The 16,433-nt window shown below is 50.9% G+C and overlaps 1 protein-coding gene across 1 annotated transcript in view; it reads left to right on the forward strand.

Moving 5' to 3' along the window:
• The window catches only part of TMOD1 (tropomodulin 1), an 83,629-nt gene that overhangs the window by 2,706 nt on the left and 64,490 nt on the right, over positions 1–16,433 (forward strand). The gene's annotated exons all lie outside the window — the stretch shown is intronic.

The raw sequence follows: 16,433 nt of genomic DNA on the forward strand, positions 1-16,433 counted from the left end.
ATTTCTAGTGTTAGCGAGAGGAAGAGGCAGGCTAATGGGAGCAGAAGACGTGGGAACAGAGTCTACCACTCCTGAAAGCTCCACTGAGAAAGGAGTAGGGAGGGAAGGTAGCAGGAGCTGAAGACAGGCGTGGGGGGGGGGGGCGATGGGCAAGGGATGACAGGTGCTTCTGGGATGAGGCTTGTGGGAAGAGGTGGGAAAGGACCCAGAAGACAGGAAGAGGCCAAAAAGAGAATCTGAGGGTTGTGCAAATGGGAGGGGACCGGGGCCTCCCTTAACCACCTGCCGAGCATCACAGCCTCTAGAATCCCATTCCTCTAGAATCAGGGTAAGCAAAGAAATGAAGTAAAGTAAAATGAACCCAGTCCTGGCTCTGACCCCTGCGTCCCCTTGGCAGGCTTCAGGATCTGCAAAGGAGGGTAGTGATGGGTCATGAAGGGTAGTTTGACTTGGCCCAGGAGCCTTGTGACCTTGGCTTGCTTATTTCTGAAATGACATCATCTATCGATGACTCCTGCTGAGTCCAGGAGTCATAATGGCCTTTTCCAGTCAGTGTTTTGATTTTTCAGTCTTACTAATGGACCAGCCAGTCTGCCAACATTTCTAAAGAGGCCGGTTCACTTTTCACTGAAAGCCAGAACACCAAATAGATCAATTATTTGGCTGCACCGAGCCATTATCAGTGTAAAGCCACAGTCCTGTTTCTGTGGGAGAACACGAATTGGAGAGCAGAATTCTGGGACCGTTTCCTCTCTTTTGCTTTGTTTTATAAGATCCTCTGTTGGTTAATTGTGAAAGGACCCAACTCTCTTTGCCCCTAATGATAACGAGAGAATGAGCTCATTGGAGTCAACCTAGGACACGTCTGGAAGGTTTTCTTCGATGTCAGGAAATGCTGGGCCCTTGTCTGATCTGAAAACTAAACAAATTCAAGCATTTCTTCTGTTTCTCTTTTCTTGCATCCTTTTGTTTTTCTCTCAGACAAAAACACATCTGTGAAAGGCTGGGATTACTGTGCACGGGGATGAGAAGAGAGGAGGCAGGCCAAGCCCAGGCGCCCATGTGTCCCCGCCTCAGAACCTTCTCACAGGCTCTAGACCGACTGCTCACCCTGGGAGTTCTAGGGCAGTAACCCCACAGCCCTTTCTGGGGATGCTTCTATTGGGTCATGAGTTGTGGCCACTGGAGTGTTCGGCCTCCGTGTCCCTGGGAACTGAAGGAAGCAGTAACGGCTCTTGGCCTCACTCAGCCTCCTTCATGGACTCATCTTCTTTCATCTCTTAAATATCAATGCCACTCTCAACCCTATTCTCTTTCCATCCCACACCCTCCTACAATCCCATTCATGCCCAGGGCTCCAGCCACCGGCCATAAACTCACAACTCCCAGATTTGTGTGTCCCGCCCAGGCTGCTCTCCTCAGCTCCAGGTATCCATGCCTCCTGCCAATCAGACAAAGCCAATAGGGAGTCCCAAATGTACTTCACACCCAACAGGCCTGACTCAGGCTCATCACCAACTCTTCCTTCAATGTCTTCCCTCTTGATTAACATTAGTAACACCATCCACCTAGGCACCAAACCAGAGATCTCCCTTTCCTTCATCACCCCATTTATTTGGTTGAGAATCCTGTCAATTCTACCTTCCTGAATATTCCTTTTAGTCATTTCTACCTCCACAATCACGACGCCAATCAAGTACTTGCTGTCTCTTCCCTGAGCTATTGTCAGAGCCTCATAAATGTCTCTCTGCATCAAGCCTTTTCTTCTTCTGCAACACTGTTGAAAGATTTTTATGAAATGTAACTCCAACCCTGTTATCCCTCTCCCTTCAGGGACCCCCCATTTCCTACCAGATTCCTTAGCACTAAACCCAAGACCATTGAAGATCTGGCCCCAAGCTACTTCTCCCAAACCATCTCTTGGCACCTTCCGCAAATTCTCCTTAACTTCTGGTCATGGAGCCAGCCTATGTGACTTCATGGCTCCCTGTCTTTGGCTCTGCTGTTACTTCTGCCTAGAATGCTGTTCTTTCCCTTCCTAACATGGCGGACTTGTGGTCATCCTTTAAAGCAAAGCTCCTCGTTGCCTTCCCTGTGCTCCCTCAGCCCGCAAATGGACCTCAGAGAACCAGCCATAGTGTGTTCTAAATGGAATCATCAGCTAAATCCTTATCTCTGAAGGGACTGACAGCTCCTTGAAGACAATTTATGACTGATTTATTTCTGCTTCCCCTGTGTTCCAGCTCAGCGCTCAGAGCTTGGCACAGTGCAGGCACTTTCTGTAGTGACCAATGATTGACCATTGAATGGATGAATGAGCAAGTAAGAGGGTATGCAAATGAGAGCCCAGTGACAGCGATGACAATCACAAAACAGCAGCCAGTATCTACAGCACGTTTTCCCAAATCATTGACTCCGTGAGGGCAAAAAAACCCTATTCCGCTCCCCCTGACTCTAAACCCCAATCAGCCCCATCCCAACACACAGAATGAATCCATGATCTCATTTGAAACTCAGGAATCCTGTAAGCGGGGAAGAGTAGGTGTTATTAACCCCCTTTGTTGGCAGAGGACAGTGAACCCAAATTGGAATTGTCCCAGGTCATCCAGTTGGGGTGCATACTCCAGAAAAGCCAAAGTGCTCTCCAGGTTTGGGGAGGCTTGGGAAGTGAGAGGGCTTGCGTCCTGTTCTAGGGCTTCTCTAGCATTTGAATCATTTGGGATCTTATTAAAATACAGACTCTGGCTCAGTAGGCCTGGGAGAGGTTCTGAGATTCTGAATTTCTAGTAAGTTCCTCGTGTCTAAAAAGCTTTAGTCATTTTATTAAGTAATAGGCTTAATGATAAGCGCTAATGAACACCTCCTAATGCGATGCTCAGCCCGCATGCACAGACTCCCACACTTTGAGCACCAAGGGGAGGGCTGGTTATCTCCAAGGTTGCCCTTGACCCTTGCATTAAGACATCATTTTTATTAAAATCTACAAATGAATTCATTTAAGCCATGACTCAAAATCCAGGGCTCTTACTGGGTTTCTGTTTTTGTTTGATGGGTTGGTTGGTTTTGTTTTTAATGGAGCTCGTGCAGGGCACACATATGGAGGCTGATGGGGTAGGTTGGAGGTGGTGGGGCATGTGGGGGAGGCGGGGGTTTGGGAGGACAGAATGAATGAGGACAGAATGAATGGTGGGGAGGGCCTGTGGTAGGCACGTATGTGGCCACAGCACGCTGGTGAGGGCAAGACCCCAAAATCCACCTGCTGCCGGAAGGGTCGGGCTGAGCATCAGTGGGTAATCTCCATCTTCTGATACCTTCCCTCCTCCTTTGCAACCTGGAGAGATTTAGGCCCAGACAGGACTGTCAAGCCTAACTGCCCACTTCCTGGCCAGCCTAGAACCTCTCCCCAGACTCCTGTGTCTCGTGGCCTTTTCAGGGCACGCTGCTTGTAAGGGAGGCATCTGTGAGCCCAGGATGAGTGCTCCCGGTGCTGCGATGGGGACACAGCTGCCTCCCTCAGAACCACTCAGAAGACAAGGGTGGGGGGAGCCCTAAAGAGGGACCGTCCTCCTGGCAAACCCAGGACGATTTAAAAAGTCAGATGGGAAGACAACATTGTATGCATTTGTTTGTGGTTTTCTATTGCATTCCATTTACACCATTGAAAGGCTTTGAGACCGCTTAAAATAAACCTGCTCAGGCAACGTAACTGGGAACAACAGATGTTTTAAAAAAGACAGGGCTGCAAGCTTGAAAATCAGGATTCTGAAATCCAGGGAACCTGATGGGAGCTCAGGGCCTTGCTCTCACCTTTTTTTCTGGAGAAAAACGAATGTTCCTGTGCATGGCAGTTCTTCACCACATGTCACCAGAGTGGGCAGGTGAGTCCCCCTGAAGGTCACTTGAAACCCCAGGTTAAAAATGCCCACCGCGGAGTAAGGGGTGGTAATTAGGCCAGCGTCTTGGCTGAGATGGCAACTGTTTTTGGACACCCAAGTCAGCTCTGGGATGAATCATGACGGCCAAGGGGAAAGGGACACAAGATGAACAGGGGGACGGTTGGTGTCTGATGACAAGAACACTGGTCTTTCAGGGGAGACAGGTGTTTTCTGAGCCCTCCTTCTCAGACCATACATCACAATGCAACACTAGGTGAAAGGCTGCTTCCTTCTTTTCCCAAGATTTTATTTATTTATTTGAGAGAGAGAGGGAGAAAGACAAAGCTAGCGTGAGCAGGGGGAGGAACAGAGGGAGAGGGAAAAGCAGACACCCTGCTGAGCAGGGAGCCCGATGTAGGGCTCCATTCCAGGACCCCGAGATCATGACCTGAGCTGAAGGCAGACGCCTAACCGACTGAGCCACCCAGGTGCCCCTGGGAGGCTGTTTAGCATCGGGCTTAAGAACATGGACTTTGAGGACAACTCTCTCGGTTCAAATCAAAGGTCTGCCTGTTATTAGCTATGTAAATTCAGGTGATTTTAAACTCTCCATGCCTCAATTTCTCCTTTTATAAAATGGGGTTGTTGTGGGAACCTATTTCACCATCTATAAAGTGGGGGTGCTGTGGGGACTAAATGAGCTATTATACGCGAGTGTGTAAGACCGCGCCTGTGATGTGGTTAGCATCCCACAGCGTGAATTCTGATGGGGAGGCAGCTTGGAGCAGTGACGACACACACAGTCAGGTGGAGTCTTGTCTGGATTCAGATTTCAGCTCGAGTACTTACTAGCTTTGTGACCTTGGTCACTGTATTAAGTTACATCCTGTCCCCCCAAAATCATGTCCACGGAACCTCAGAAGGTGACCCTATTTGGAAATGGGGTCCTCACGATGTCATTGGTTAAGACGAGGTATTACTGGATTGGGTGGGCCCTAGATCCAATGACTGGTGTCTCTGTAAGAGGAGGGGACACACGCGACGAAGGAGGGCCTGCGATGACAGAGTCAGCGATACAGGTACGAGCCAAGAAATTCCACGGAGCACCAGCATCACCAGGAGCTAGGAGAGAGGCTTGAGACAACGGATTCTCCCTCAGAGCCTCCAAAAGGAGCCAAGCTGATATCTTGGTTCCTAATTTTTGACATTCTGAGTTGCGACAGAGCAAAATTTAAGCCGTCCAGTTTGTGGTAACTGGTTACGGCACCCCTTGGGGGCTAATGCGGTCAGATGACTGCAGTCCAGTTTCTTCATCTATAAAATGGGAATAAAAAGTACCTACTTCCTAGAGTTATTAAGATGGCTTGAAATAATCTGTAGAAAGCACTTATCACTGTGCCCCTAATGCAGCATGTCCAGAATAGCACTTGTTATTATGAGGTACAGTGATGTGCTGGGGGGAACAGCCCCAAGGCTGAGGTTAATAGCCTTCGCCCTATGTCTGCACCAGACCTTTTGTACCCAGGGCCCTGTGGACGAACTGTTATGTGGTTCCCGGTTTTTTGCTAATACAGATAATAATCGGATGATTGATACATGTATCTTTGTATAATTCAGTGAGTAAATGAGCAGGATAAACTCCCAGAAGGAGTATTGCTGAGTCAAAGGGCCTGGGCAGTTGGGTAGATATGGCTTAACTTGCCTTGAAAGGGGGTAAACCAATGGGAGTTTCTCTTCCCTGTGACAGCGCTGCTCTCCCCCACATCTCGCAAACCCTGGGAAGTCTCAGGCTTTCGAAGTTTTGTTAATGTGATGGATGGAACCGATAGCTCATTTCTTAATTTACCTTCCCGTAGTTAGGAGTGAGCGTCGTTATCTGCCTCTAGGTTCTTTAGCCATTTGTATTTTTAGGCGAATTGCCTGTTCCTTTCCTCTCTCTACGTTTTCGTTGAGCTGCTTTAGTTGTTGGCACTTTGGTTTACTTTGGTTTCTGTCTATTAAATAAATTAGCCCTTTGTTCAATGAGCAGCCGATATCCCCCCCCCCCACCCCCATTTGCCATCTGCTGATTTTCATATTGCTTTTCCCGAAAATACAAAAACTGGCTTCAGGAGCCAAACCTTATGTGAACCCCTGCTGTGAAGCAAGGTGACAAGTTGTATTTGTCAAATGGAGACTGAGAAGAGGAGTGAGGTCCACAGGCTTTTCTACAAACCAGCTTTTATTCTACCAGTGCTTTTGATTTGTGGCCGTCAAAGCCAGTAACAAGGCGACGCGTTCGTTCATTTACTTAGCAAACTTGCCCTCAGCACCTGAGAGGCACGGGCTTTGTGTGGGACCGTGGGAGAGGACACGCTTGCTCCCAAGTAGCTTTCAGTCTGGGGGACAGAGGGGTACAGTAAGACGATGCTTCTGATGGCTGAACTCTGATGGCCTCTCCCGCTCGTACTAAGATGTCTGGCTTGCTAGAACCCTTTGCAGCTGGGGGAGAGATGGCACAGAAGAAGCTGGGTCTGGTGAGAGCTCACAGTGACTTGCACTGGGGGAGCTTCTGAGAGGTGGGGAAAAGGAGCCCCAGAACAGACTGCGGCCCGGTTTGTAGGCCGGCCAGGGTCAGGAGATGGTTTCAGAGCCCTTTCCTGGAACCCTGTTGCTTACAGTGATTTGTGCAGTGACTCAGACACTGTGATGACCTCAAGAGATGCAGAATGAAAATACGCACAGCTGCATGCACCCACATGCACGTGGCCTTTCTAATTTAACCCGCTGGACAGTTTTGACGGACATGTGGACCTCTGAGACTCCAAGTGTCCTGGGATGGGGCTCGTAGCAACGGCAGAGAGAGACAGGGTCAAACACTGTGTTTAGCTTCCCTGCTTTTTCAGCAGGTGTTTTCCCGTATGACTAAGAGAATGAGGTCAGCTGGGGGAAAATAAAAGCAAACAGCCCAAGAGACAAGTCTCTTAAAGAGAATGTTCCTGGTGCAGATCCTAAATCCACGTCGTGGTAATCTAGGTCGTCTGCCTGCTGGGGAGCCCCAGAGCACATCTGTCCCTCCTTCCCAGAGGCAGCGCATTACAGGTGTGAAGAGTGTGACCATGTCTCTCCTGGTCCTTCAACTGTTCTTCCTGTGATACCCTGCTTCCCTTCTCCGGACTCATCGCTGCTCCTGAACAAAGGTCTAGTTCACAGAAGAGGTCACCCACGTGGCCACCAGGTGTATGAATTGTACTCGGCATCACTAGAGAGCAGGGAAATGCACAACGAAATACCACTAGCCACCCGGCATCATGGCTCAGGCTAAAATGAAAAGTACGGACCATAGCAAGAGTTGACGAGGATACAAAGCAACTGGAACTCTCACCCATCACCCGTAGAAATGGAAAATTGGGCAATTACTTTGGGAAACTGTTTGACAGTGTCTCCTGAAACTAAATGTACACTTACTCCAGGCGAGTAATTCAACTCCAGGGATATACCCAAGAGAAATAAGGGATTATTTCTACCAAAAGGCATGTGTAGCTCTATTTACAGTTACCAAATACTAGAAATAACTTAAATGTTCATTACCAGTAGAGTAACTAAGTTATGGTGTAATTTGTTTGATGGAATACTACACATCGGTGAAAAAGAATGAACTCTTGTTAACACAAAACACAGATGAATCCCACAGTTGTGATGTGAGTGAAAGAAGCCAGACGTGAGAACATTCCCACTGCGTGTTTTCCTTTATGTGATGTTCAAAACAGCTAAAACCCATCTGTGGTTTTAAGAGTCAGAAGAGCAGTTACCTTTGAGGGAGACGGACTGAGAGGAGGTACTAGAGCATTCTGGTGGACTGGAAATGACCCCTGTCTTCCTCTGAGTGGTGTTTACATAGGTGCAGACGTGGGAAATTCAGGGAGCTGTGCTGTCAAGACTTGCACACTTGACTACATACAAAGCCAACGCCTTATTAAAAAGGAAAAAAATCACCCCCACAAATGAAAGTGGGGGCCCGGAGCTGAGCCCCTGCATGAAGCTAAGCAAGACCGCCATTGCCTTTCTTCAGCCACTGTACTTTGATGAATGAGGAGGAGATCCCATCATGACCTTTGGGGCCAGTGCCTTACACTGTCGACTTACATTGGGTTGCCAGTCCCTTGAGAACCCCTAAATCTTTCTCATGGCTGCTCAGCTCTGTCCCCACCCATCTCACGTTTGTGGGGTTGGCTTGTCGGGTCTCAAGCGTTGTGGGACTGAGACAAGGGGAGGGAAACCAGCAATGGGAACTGTATCATCCTTTATCTCATTCTCTCTGTATAGCACCATGCGTGTGACATGGCCCCAGGGATCTCTGTGTGAGTGTTACCCTCCCAACTTCACTATAAGCATCCTAAGGACCAGGAAATATCTTAATTTCTGTCTGTGCCACAAAGGCCCACCATGCCCTGCACATAGTAGGTTCTCAGTAAATACCCAATGAATTGGGCTGTCGAAACTGAGATCCAGAGAGGTACAGCAACTTGCCCAAGATTGCACAGCACATCCTCAACCAACAGGACTTGTAACAGATCCTCTGACTCCCATCCCAGTGCTCCTTCTGCCATTGCCCAGTGGACAGCTTCCTGCAGAGGCAGGGACCATGGGTGGGAAGATACTAGGGAGGAAGGAAAAGGACCATCTGAGGGGAGACAAAGCTGAGTCTGGCCCTAGGGCCTTCAGGATGTGTGTCCTGGGGAGAGGGCTGGGGATGGCTTGTAGGTGACACAGCTGCAGAGACTATACTCTGCAAAGGACGCTGGGCTTGGGTGAATTCTCTGTAGATATCTCCTGAAATTCTTAATTTTATCTTTGGCTTTGTATTTTAAGTGAAGCCCCACGGCCAACAGAGCATGCCCCAGGCTTAGCGGCTTGGCCCACTCGAGGGCCCACCTCCTGCTGCCTCTTAGACCCCAGCTGCCTCCCATCCTGGGCTTCCCTGGGTCCCACCAGCCTGCCTGTAGCTACCTCTGCGGATCTCTGGCATATTCTGCCGGCAACGCTGCCTCTCGTCCCCCTAGTCCAGCACAGAGGTCGCGATCCCCCCAGATGGCTCATTTCTGTGTGTGGGCTGTGCATATCCTGCTCCGGGAGGGGAGGGGGAGAGAGTGGCTGCTAGTGCAGTCGGCATGCATGTTTTGTGTCGCAGCCCACGGGCACCTGTGTGACCCAGAAATTAAACAATAAGAAAACACTGTGACACAGTAAGAGCGAGACCGTGAGAGGAAGGTAAAAATTTATATCTTGGTACCTTTAGTGGCTCTTTTCTCTGATTTTGAACAGAGGATCCAATGGTCTTACTTTGCACTGGACCCAGACCTGGCTCATTCGGCAGCCAGTCCCGTGGCAGGGGGGGTGGGGGGGGGATTCTTCCCAGGGTCCAGTGGGGGTTAGGCAGCAGGCCAGGGCTCCCTGGGGAAGCAAGATGGCAGGGGACAGGGGCCAGCAAGTGGCTGGGAAGCTCAGCCCTCTTGTCTGGCTCCCTGGCTGGGTCTCCCCACAGGGACACCACTCCCCAAGGCACCCTCACCCCTCGCTCTGCCGGGGCCATGGAACAGCAGCCTGGAAGTGCTCGAGATGCATCAGCGGCAAAGGTCTCTGCACGTTGGGTGCTGATTGGTATGATTCTTGCATCACATTCCATGACCCTGTTACAAAGCCTAAGCCTCGAGGAACTTAAGCCGCCTAGAGCTTCCATTGCTTGCTTGTCTGCTCCTTCCACACCCTACCTGGTTGACTTTCTCCCCTTGCGGGTCACTGGCTCAGGTTGGAATTCGGTTGTCTGCTCGGCTCCCTGGGCCTGTGTCCCTGACCGAGCCGCGGTGACCGGGCCCTCACTCTGTGCCCAGCCCGGCTGCTCACCGAGATGTGGAGCTGGTCGGAGGGGGGGCCCAGCTAGTGGGGGACGGGATGGGGTGCTGAGGGACATGGGGACACAGTCGTCCCCAGTCCCCAGGAGGCTGTGCAGGGGGAAGGCCAGCCACCCCAATAAGGAGGTCGGGATGCTTCGCTCTCTGGAGAGACTATGCCTCCAGGACTTAGCAGGTCTTCGGAGGGCCTGGAGGTGGGGAGAGGACACTCCAGGCTGAGAGGACAGCTGGGAGGACTGAAATGTCAGGGGTGGCCGGGGCGAGTGTTCTAGCACAGCCGGAAAGGGAAGGCCTGGGCTGGATCAGAAGCTGGGGAGGCCCAGCGGCCACCAGCTCTCCGTGTTTGCTCGACGTGTTTGCTCTCTGTCTGTCATGATGGGGCCTTTGAAGGTGGCTTTCAGCTCGGAGCAGCATCAGAACTGACGTTCATGAATATCATTTAGAGGCTGAGTTGGGCGTGGACAGGAGGGTAGGGATGAAGCAGGGAGAGGTTGGGGGACTGTTGTGATAACATAGATTTTAAAAAAGACAAGCCTCATGGAAAAGGAGAGGAGGGACAGACAGACAGGACAGGAGAAAGTTAGGCTTGTCCTAACTTTCTCCTGGTCCCAAATGGACAAATACGATAGGATTCCACTAAGATGAAGTGCCTGGGGTAGTCACATTCACAGAGACAGAAGGAAAGTGGTGGCTGCCAGGGGCTGGGGAGGCCGGGAGGGCGGGATGGGGAGTTAGTGCTTAATGGGGCGAGTTTCAGAACAAGTTCTGGAGATGGGCAGCAGCGATGGCTTTGCAACAGTGCGACTGTGTTTCATGCCACCCAGCGGATTACTTAAAAAGGTTAAAATGGTAAATTTTAGGGGCACCTGGGTGGCTCAGGGAGTTAAGCCTCTGCCTTCAGCTCAGGTCATGATCTCAGAGTCCTGGGATCGAGCCCCGCATCAGGCTCTCTGCTTGGCGGGGAGCCTGCTTCCCCCCTCCCCCGCCTGCCTCCCTGCCTACTTGTGATCTCTCTCTCTCTCTCTCTGTCAAGTAAATAAATAAAATCTTTTAAAAAAATGGTAAACTTTGTTATGTGCATTTTATCACAATTTCAAAAGCACTGTAATGTTTAAAAAATAAGAAAGAGAGAGAGGACTGGTGGGCGTGGGGACTGACCAGAGCGAGGGAAGCGGGGAGGGGACTGGCCCCAGGGGTGACTGGGGCTGCTCCAGTGGTCCCCCAGGAGGAGAAGGTGGGGGTGGGCAGGCAGGCCCACATTCAGCGTTGGGCGTGTGGGGCCTGGGGGGCTCCAGGAGTGCCTGGCAGGAGCCGGGGCTGGAGAGACTGGCTGAGAGTCATCAGCTTATCACTGGTAACCAAATCCACACAGGAGAAGATGAGAAGGGCCAGGAGAAGTGTGAGATGTGAGGAGAGGGCAGAGCCCAGGGGACCTGTGGGCCAAGGAGAATGAATGCGTCATTGGGTGACTGAGAAGGAGGGGCAAAAAGAAAGGGAAACCCAGAGAGTCTGAACTCTCGTGGGCTACAAGGAGCAGGGCTCATTCAAGGTGCCTGAGCGCCGGGAGGGTAGCATGTGGGAGACAGGGTGGGCCTCCCGAGGATTGTGGGAGGATGGGGTTCTCATGGGAATCCAGCATGAGCCTCAGCAGCCCAGACTGAGGGAACAGGGCACTTCTGGGGACACAGCGTTCTGTATCTCCTTCTCATCCCAGGATTTCACCCTCCTCTGAAGACTTTTACTCCCCTAAATGTCTATTCCCTCGTGGCCTCAGCTTCCACATGCTCATGGTGGTCTCTTCATCCCCAGCTCCCCCTGCCACCTGCCTCCCCTTCTCCTGGAGTCCCTGTTCAGTGCTGTCGTGGGTTGAATTGTATCGCCCCAAAACTTACACCTGTGATTGTGATCTTATTTGGAAGTAGGGTCTTTGCAGACGATCAAGTGAAGATAAGCTCCTAAGGGCAGGCCCTAATCTGGTATGGCTGGCATCCTTATATTAAGGGGATGTGTAGGCACAAACGTGTCCAGAACAGGGAGACTGCCAGCTCGAGGCTAGGAATGCCTGAGGGTCCCAGAGCTAGGGGAGAGACGGGGACCAGATTCTCCCACAGAGCCTTCAGAAGGAGCCAACGCTGCCAACACCTCGATTTTGAAGGTCTAGCTGTCAGGACTGAGAGACAACCATTTCTGCTGTTTAAGCCAGTCAGTTTGTGGTACTTCGTTAAGACAATCCCAGGAACTAATACAAATGCCAAGAAATAAAAGCTCATTCACCCAACTCTAAGCCACCTCATGGCTCATTGACTCGCCGAGCAATCCGTTGCCCTTGAGCCGGGCACCCACTTTGTCCAATCAGCTGAGAGGAAGTGTCACATGGTGTGAAGCATGGCTCCCCCCAGGGGTGCCTCATGAAGGAGGGCAGTGGGGAGACAGCTCTCCAAGAGGGTATCTCAGGCACTCTTGTGTCCCTGAAGCCAAGGGAAGAGAGAGGGACAGGCTTCAGTGATGAGGCCTAAAATCTCTTTGACCAAAGTGCCTTCCAAAAGAGAAGGACGTGGGGCGCCTGGGTGGCTCAGTCAGTTAAGTATCTGCCTTCGGCTCAGGTCATGATGCTGGAGTCCTGGGATCAAGTCTCGTATCAGGCTCCCGGCTCAGCAGGGAGCCTGCTTCTCTCTCTGACCCTCTCACCTCTCATGCTGTTTCTCCCTCTCAAATAAATAATAAAATCTTTATAAAAGAGAGAGAGAAGGACAAAGACACGGGAAGATCGAGTATGAAGAATCAACTTTGTAAATCAGCCTTTCTTCACCCATCATCTTGATGTTCACTGTGGCTGAGATAAGAAGATGGCATGCCTGGAAAATATTCATTTGAACTTGTGACTCAGCCCCTCCTGACCTCAGGGAAATACAGTCCATAAATCCTGACGCTGTTCCAGCACCTCCTTCCGGAGTTTTCCCGTGGGGCTGGATGCTGGAAAAGCCATTAGCAGAAGTGACTGGACCCGCTCCCCACGAAAGATTTAAAAGTGCATTTGGTACTCCGAGAGCTTTCACTGATGGATGGCCTCAGCCCTTGACCCACTAATTTTTACTCTCCAACCTGCCTAGTTTTATTTCCTGGCACAGCCTGTAAGTTCTATTTCTTCACGTTGAGGAGCAGTCTAAGGCTTCGGCTGCTGAGAAGGGAGGTGGCCAAGTACACTGGCTGGTGTGACACAGACTCTAGCTGAGGAAAACTCCAGTTTTGCCATGTTTCTTATGTTTCTTGAGCTGCTCTTTTGTTTTTCTTACCAACTCTTACTCAGAACTCAATTTATAAAGAAGGTAAGAGAGGCGCCTCAGGCGGGCCATGCCGGAAACTTCATCATCACCCCCTTCCTGCTGCTGTCCTCCCCTCTTGGGTTCCCAGCTCTCCCAGACCCAAAGGATGCAAGAGGAGAAGGGACTTTCCCAAAGGCCCAAGGACACTAGACTGATTCTCTACTAGCACATTTATCAGGCACAGGAGTAGGCACTGGGGACAGGAAGACAAATAAGACATAAGTCCTTCTCTGAGGGGAGTTACAGTCTGCTGATAGGGCCTGGGGGAGCCGGAGGGGGATGGGAAGGCGAGCCCAGTGACAGCAGCAGGGGGGCGGGAGCCTCATGGTCATGGCTAGCATTTGTGGAGCTGTGTTGACCGCACACCAGCCCCAGGCTTTGTACCTGATCTGCTCGAGGCCACTTAACCTTCACAACACGCTATGGGGGGAACAAGCACTATTACTCTCTCACTGTTCGGCGTGATTGGCAACTTTCTACTTCCACAGCTGAAATCCCCTTTCTTCAAGGAAAATCTGGTATGGAGCCCCAAATAAACACATTGGGCAAAACCAAGGGGAGCCCCCTCACTCCACCTTTCCTACATAACCCCCAGCAGGGGCCCTGAAGGAGCCTGAGGTCTCCCTGCTCCCGGTTCAAAGACCGCCCATCTGATCCAGTTTTTGGAGGGCTCCATGAGGCACAGGTTACAAGCAGAATGTCCCAGTCCACTTACGCTCATTTTACAGATGAGCAAATGGAGGCCCAGAAGAAGGGAGGCATTTATCAAGGGAGTCACCACCACAACCAGCGCTCCAATCAGAGTCTTCTGAATCTCAGTCCTGTGTCCATCAGGGGCACCTCTTTTATTAGGAAATGGAAGCCTTTTATTACCAGCTCTAAAACATCATCTTTTCTAAGCCACATTTTAAGGTCACGCTTACCATGGGCTCTGCGCACATGGTTTTCACCTCCCTCCCACCCGGTCCCTCCCCACCTCCAGCTCTCCACATCACTGACCCCGGGAGGAGAATCTTGCTTTAGAGAAGCCCATTCTGGGAGCCAAGTAGGTGAGCATGGCTTGAAGCTGACAGCTTCCCAGCTGGCCTTAGGAGCCCTCCGCTCCTCTCAGCTTATTTAACAGTAGGTCCGGTCGCTCTGTAACATTCATGGGAAAGAAAGGGCCTTTAATACCCCTGAAATAGGATTTTTTAATTCAACAGTGCCTTGGAGTGTGTAAGAGGAATGTTAACTTCCCTTCCCTGTGGGTACTAAGAGGGGGAGTCCTTGGGGAATATTCATGATTGCACCCCTCAGGGTGGCATCTCTGGAGGTGGCCTGCCTGTCCCTCCTTCAATGGGCCCCATAGTCACCACCTACGTCTCTCTCCTTGCGCCTTTTCAGCTGCTCTTCCTACTCTCCTCTGGTCCCTTACCCTGGCTCATCCCTTCTGCAGGCTCTGTCACTTTTTCCCTAAGGATTTTAGTGTAAATCATCTAGGAAATGAGTCCTCTGGCAGAGATAGCAAGCATGGGAAGCTCCCAGCGTCCCAAACCTGTCCCAGCTGGTCCTGTCCCCAAGTCCCTTCTGGTGTGACTCTGAGTGGCTCCCTCATGCGACCAGGGGTGAGGCTCAGGCTGTTACCCAAACTTTACTTCATGGGATTCCAACCCCAGGAGCACTTTCTCAGAGACAGCATTTCATGGTTAAAGACCAGGAAAATTCTGCATGTGACCTGTTTCTCCTGGAGGGACCCAATGTGCGGAAGCATACCGAAAGTTTTGAGAAATCCTGTGGTCTCAGGTCCTGTGGAACTTTGGAGAACCCAAAACCTGTTTGAGTGCCCAGAACATGTCTGACATCTAGTTCAGAGGCGTCTCTGTGAGTTAGTTCTGGAAGCCTCTGAACCTTTCATTGGTGTCCCTCTTGGCTATAGAAGCTTTCCTAGTTCCACTCAAGAAAATCCAAATTAGGATATTCTCTGAGCGCATTCACAGAGGGTTTTGTTTTTTGTTTTTTGTGTTTTTTTCCCTCTATACCAGCGCATTGTCAGCTGCTTGTGCTTTCTTTGGAAATAAAAAGAAATGAATCAAGGGGGACCCATTTATGGTCTGAACATCACATTCTTGGGGTCTGGGCAAAGGAAGACGTCAGACCAAGCCGAGCCATTCTTAGAGAAAAGGAAGCCACTGGGGTTTTCTGTGTTTGGGAAGCAAGTCCTCTCTTATCAGACCGGCCTGCTGTATTTCTCCTGCAAATATGCTGGCACGTGCACAGACGTACATTAATAACACGTCTCTCTACTTTCCGAAATGGAGGCTTTTCCTGTCGGCCTAGGGAACTTTAAGTGCACGGACTGTTTTTAGTTAACAATTATTCCAGCTTTTTGATTGAGGAGTTGGTTGTCTTTTCTTAGCTTTCCTTTCTCTCTATGCTGGAAAAGCCCATCAGTCCTGTCACAGAGGAGCCATGGGCGTGCGCGTGCATGTGCGTGTGCGTGTGTGTGTGCATGCGTGTGTTTATGTAGGGGTCTAAAAACACAAACTGCTGGTGGAGGCGATACTGATCGCATTCGTTTGCTGGGGCTGCCGTAACAGAGTACCACAAACGGCATGGCCTAAACAACAGACGTGTATCATCTCAAAGTTCTGGAGGCTGAAACTCCAAGATCAAGGTGTCGGCAGGGTTGGTTCCTTCCAAGGGCCATGGGGTCTGCTGCAGGCTTCTCCCTCCGCTTCTGGTGCTTGGCCGGCAGTCTGCGGTGTTCCTTGGTCTGTTGGAAGCATCACCCTGGACTCTTCAGCCTCACAAATGTTCCCGAGTGTGTGTCTGTCCAAATTTCCGCTTTTTACAAGGCCACCAGTCCTTGGATGGGGATCTCACTCTGCTGTAGTACGACCTTGTGTAAACTGAACGAATTAGGTCTGACTCTATTTCCAGGCAACGTCACATTCTTCCTTGCAGTGTGGTACTGGCTTCTGGAAGTCCTGGGGGCTGGAACTTCCACAGATGAATTTGGGGGTGGGGGTCACAATTCAACCCCTAATACCAGCGCTGTACACAGGAGTGTATTCTGTTCCGCAGCATCGAGGGAAGTCCTGAGCTACTGCTCACTGTATATATAGCCTGTCAGCTTCAGAAAGGAGGGCTAAGGGGGTAGCAGGCTCAAACACAGATATGCCTACAGCTTCCGCAGCGAGCTGACGTTTTCCAAAGGAGAAGAGCCCAGAGTTGCCTGATACAGGTAGAACTGCAGTTAGGTTCATTCTAGTAAAAGGCACCCTGTTGCATGTGCGGCCCCGGGGTTGGGCCCTGGGGGAAGGGGGATGCGGCAAACTGGCACCCTGGCGGTGGGGAATGCCACA

Source organism: Martes martes (assembly GCF_963455335.1).
Source record: "Martes martes genome assembly, chromosome: 12".
Lineage (NCBI taxonomy): Eukaryota > Metazoa > Chordata > Mammalia > Carnivora > Mustelidae > Martes > Martes martes.